The sequence below is a fragment of the Pteropus alecto genome, unplaced genomic scaffold (genome assembly GCF_000325575.1).
Source record: "Pteropus alecto unplaced genomic scaffold, ASM32557v1 scaffold11, whole genome shotgun sequence".
NCBI lineage: Eukaryota > Metazoa > Chordata > Mammalia > Chiroptera > Pteropodidae > Pteropus > Pteropus alecto.
In genome coordinates, this window is record NW_006431956.1 from 3402297 (window position 1) to 3407200 (window position 4904).

A 4904-nucleotide genomic window follows, 5' to 3' on the forward strand; every position below is an offset into this window, starting at 1 on the left:
GAAAGAGTGAAGGGAAAGGGTTGAGTGTATTTTTTGGTAGTAACACAAATGTTTTATCAAGGACACTTTATCCAATCTAAAATATAGTACAAAGGGAAAACAATATAAAAATGAAAGTTAAAAAAACCTAATGTATAAAATATAAAAATAATATAATTAATTCAATTTCTGATTACTAAAGAAAAAATAGAAAACATTATATCAAATTCAATCAAGAAGTCAATTAAATTAAAAATAAGAGATGATATATAGTATCAGTGGTAGTGAAATTAAAAACATAAAAGGAGATATAGACCATCTTATGATCACTAGATAATTTTTAGATTAATCAATTGTTGGTAGAAAAAAATTATACTATTTTCAAATATAATAATTATATATTTTTGTTTTTAACATTACCACTGATAAATTGTTTACATTATTTGCACAGTTTGGATTTGTTGTACAAGCCAGCCCTTGACAGACTATTTTTTCTACTCTTTAGCACTATATTCAGCACTATATAGAGTCAGACATTGAGGTTACACGTATTTGCTTTTTCTTTAAGGTACTAAAAAAGCTATGCTGACCATAAAAAAGAACTGAGACCATTTGACAACATGTTTACCCAACTGCGTTTCTTAAAAATAAACTGTTGTACATAGCATCGCAGTTCTACCAAGTTTACTGATAATTCTGAGCAATATTTTTTAATTTACTATTTTTAATCAGCATAATACATGCACACAATTTTAAATAAATAGAACAGAAGGGTTTATAACACAAATAGTTTAATCCCCAACAAAAAGCCTTTTTATATTACTGTTTAAAGTTTCTGGGAGTAACCTATACACCTATAAATAATATGGCTAAATGTACTCTTTTTATTAGTAATTATACTTGATTGCTAAGAACAAAAATCTTACATAACATTGGCTTAAACAAATTAGGAGTGTATGTGCACACTGTTATGAACTGAATTGTGTCCCCTGAAATCTAACCCTCAGCACCTCAGAATGTGACTGTATTTGGAGATAGGGTATTTAAAGATAAGATAGTTAAAATGAGGCTGTTTGGATAGGCCCTAATGAATGTGACTGATGTCCTAATAAGAAGAGATTAGGACATACAAATACCAGGAATGCACGCACACAGAGGAAACACCCTGTGAAGAGGTAACAAGAAGATGGTCTCCTGCAAACCATGGAGAAAGGCCTTAGGAGAAATCAAACCTACTGACACCTTGATCTAGAACTTTCAGCTTTCAAAACCGTAAGAAAATAAATGTATGTTGTTTAATCCACTCGCTCTGTGGTATCATGTTAAAATAGCTATCTTAGTTTGGGATAGCATAACAAAAATACCAAAACTTGAAAGCTAATTCCTCCCCTCATGTGAATCCACTCTACTCAACTTATAGTATGAAATGATTTGGAAAGGGGAACAGTTCAGTATATTGTATACATTCAATAAATATTAAATAATTAGAATATTTATTCCCATCATTTTATAAATTAAATATTACTATAAGTTATGACAATAGGCCTAGGGACAGTGTCTTTCAATTGCAGGAGTAAAGCCACTTGGCATTTCCTTCAAAACCGGTGCTAAGACTTTTTGCAAAACTCTTTAAACAGCATTTCTTGCCATTTCAGACCTAACCGGAGCTCTTGCAATGCCCCCAGTTCAATTTTTCTCCTTCTCCTCTACAGTATCCTCATATCCTTCAACAAGTCATTTTTCACTAGGACATCCAAAGCTATTCTGGTACAAATATTTTTAAAAGCTTGGGCTATTTCAATCCTTATTTGGGAATTATACAAATCTGGTTGGGCCATGTTACTATGTTAGTCACTCAGCAATGTAGTTGTCTCTCCTACCACAATATCTGAAGTGTTCCCTAAGGATAACAGGAGAATTAATAGATAGGGTGTGGGGGCAAAGATTTCCCGCAAAAATATTTTTAAAAATAGTACATGTGTCTACCATGCACCACTTTGGGGAGACTATTAAAATACACTCCTTTAGCTGTCAGAAAATTGGTTTAAATAGTCCATATAACAATAAGATTGCAAAATAACTTTAAAAAATAAATCTTACTAAAAGTATTTTATAGCTCAATATTTTCCCCAAATGGTACATATGTTATTTAAATTCTCAGAATAACTCTTGGAAATACTGTTTTATTTCCAAGAAATTTTAAACCGGAGTTATGGAGATTGTCTAAGATTTTTTACTATTTAATGCCAACCATTCTGAAAGACATGTTTTTGTCACTCTTTCTCTCTTTAAAGACTGAAAGGGGACAGACAGTAGGAAAGACATGTTTTGAAACTTGCCTATCAGGCATAAAACTAATGATCCAATATCTTTTTTAATTCTCAGTTAATTTTGTGTATATGATATTTCTTCATGAAAAACAACAAATATAACTAAGTTTAGTTTCTTGCCTCTGTTTTTATTTGTGAAATGTGTTTGTTCTTTTTATTTCTCCTATAATAAAAAAGTACTTCATTTTTTAAATATTTTAAACTGTCATTAAAATACAAGAGAGAATAAATTATTTACTAAATTTGAACTCAAACTTCAATATACTAGCCAATAAGATAACAAGCACTATGTTGTATAACTTTATATGTATGTGTATGTGTGAGTGTGTATAAACTTCATGGCAGTTTGGATAACAAAAACAAGAAAATTTATAAACATAATTTATATTCAAAGTTTGTTAGAAATATGAATATATTTGAAATTGCATCTCCCTTATTAACTCCTAGATACACTGCTTTCTTTTTCTAATAAACACTATACTTTTTATTTTATTTTATTTTTAAATTAAAAAAAAATTTTTTTTAGGTGAGGCGACCCTTGGTTGACCTCACAGATTGCAAGGACCTTGTCAGTTTACAATCCCTTATTTTTTACTTTTTACACCTACAGCACCTAGTCTTTCTAGGTGGTCTCCCATCCAAGTACTAACCAGGTCCAACTCTGCTTAGCTTTCGAGATCAGATGGGATCGGACTTCTTCAGGGTGGCATGGCCGTAGACAACACTATACTTTTACCAGTAGATAACTGGCTTCTTAACCATGGGGAGCTTTCCAGAATGATGGCATATTTGGTCTCAATTTCCACATTTGTAAATGAAATGGCAAGATGTTCAACTATAGATGTAGCTATGATTATATATTTGTTATTGACTAGACTTCTTAGAAGTATCAGATTTTTACATTCACATTTGTCCACTTAGCATCCCTAGAGGATTAGCCATCTATTATAATTACCACTAAAATATGTGTATTAACAACATACTAAATAAAAATAAATGATGTATTGAAAATGCTACTCATTTTACTCATTGAAATCTCAGAGAAAAACTGCTTTTCAGATTAACAAATGCATCAACAAAATAAAATAAACAAGGTCCACCTGCTATAAAAGAGTCATCAGTATCTGTTTCCTTGCCTCAAATATACAGATTTCCATCCATAAGGTACTTCTGCTTTCACATCATTTATTCATAGATTCATATATTCTTTTATTTAACAAATATCTAATGTAAACCTATTACTTTGCAGCCACGGTGCATGCTTCAGGGAATGCAACAGTGGCAGTATTCTATTTTCATGGTGCTTACAATATATTGCATGAGATAGAAATGAATTCATTATTCAAAGATTGTAATATAGTATGTGAGATATGTGCCATGATGGAAGGGAATCTGATTCTTAGAGAGTACAGAACAAATGAAACTAATTGAGATGAAGGATCAAGCAAGGCTTCTCCAAGAAAAGAAAACTCAGCTTGAGCTCTGAAGTAATGAATGACTGTGACATAGTAAAAGAGATATCACAGAAAGAATATTCCAGATAAAAGTGGAACAAGAGTAAAGGCCTTGGGGAAGGAGAGAGCATAGTGAATTTCAGTAAGTTCTGAAAGAAGTTCATTACAGTTGGGCACAGAGCAGCATGGGAAGAAAGGGAGCTGATTAAGGAAAGAGAGGAAGGGAGGAGCAAAGTTATGTAGAGCCCTGTAACCATTATGAGGATTCTGTTCCATTCTTAGAGCAAAGATAATGCATTGAATAATTTTGTTGGGGTTTAGTAAGAAATGATGATAGCTTTAGATATGATGGTGGCTGTGGAGATAGAAAAAAAAAATGGAGTCAAAAGAGTTAGAAGGTAACACTGAAAGGACTTCCTGACAGACTCTATATAAGGATATGATGAGGGAGAGGAAGAAGGTCGGGGTGAATCCTAGATCTATGCTTGCACAACTGTAGAAATAGTGATGCTATTCTGTAAGACCAAGAATGCTGAAAGAGGGTCAGGCTTTTTGGGATGGATCATGAGTTAGAAAATTGAGTTTGGAGGGCTTTAAGCATCTGTATCATTTAAAATCCATTTAGGAGACAAAAAGCACACCAGTAGTTTCGAAAGAGAATTTAATAATAAAAAAAAAAATGTTGAACTGGGTATAAAATTATTAACTAATGAAAGCATAAAGAAAAAAATTTAAGAGATCACAGAGATGTAAACTGCAGGAATGACTACCATCCTTCTAGCTGAGGGAATAAAGGGAATGCCAAGAAAAATGTAGGTTTTTAGAGGAGTCTTAAGAAATCTGGGTCATATCTCTGAGCAGGAAGTGCCTAAATTGGCCTGCAGTAAGTGAGAGGGACATACACCTCTGAGAAGCAGGCACTGATAGCTGGTTCTGGTGCCCTTGAATTGAAGTTCTTTCTGCAAGTGTACGAAAATATGCAAACTGGATACAGTTACTGTTACTGAATATAGGAAAGAAACTGTGTTGCTGGAGTGAAGAAGCGACACTGAGTAACTTCAAACAAGTAGCAGTTTGTCCATCAGAAGCAAACACACACAAAGAAATAGAAAGTGATTGACACACTTCTCTCAGCCTTCAG

At 32.8% G+C, this 4904-nt stretch overlaps 1 pseudogene; it reads right to left on the bottom strand.

Annotated features, from left to right (window-relative positions):
* Positions 1–2910: 2910 nt before the first annotated feature.
* Positions 2911–3029, bottom strand: LOC112475651 (annotated as a pseudogene).
* Positions 3030–4904: the final 1875 nt, after the last annotated feature.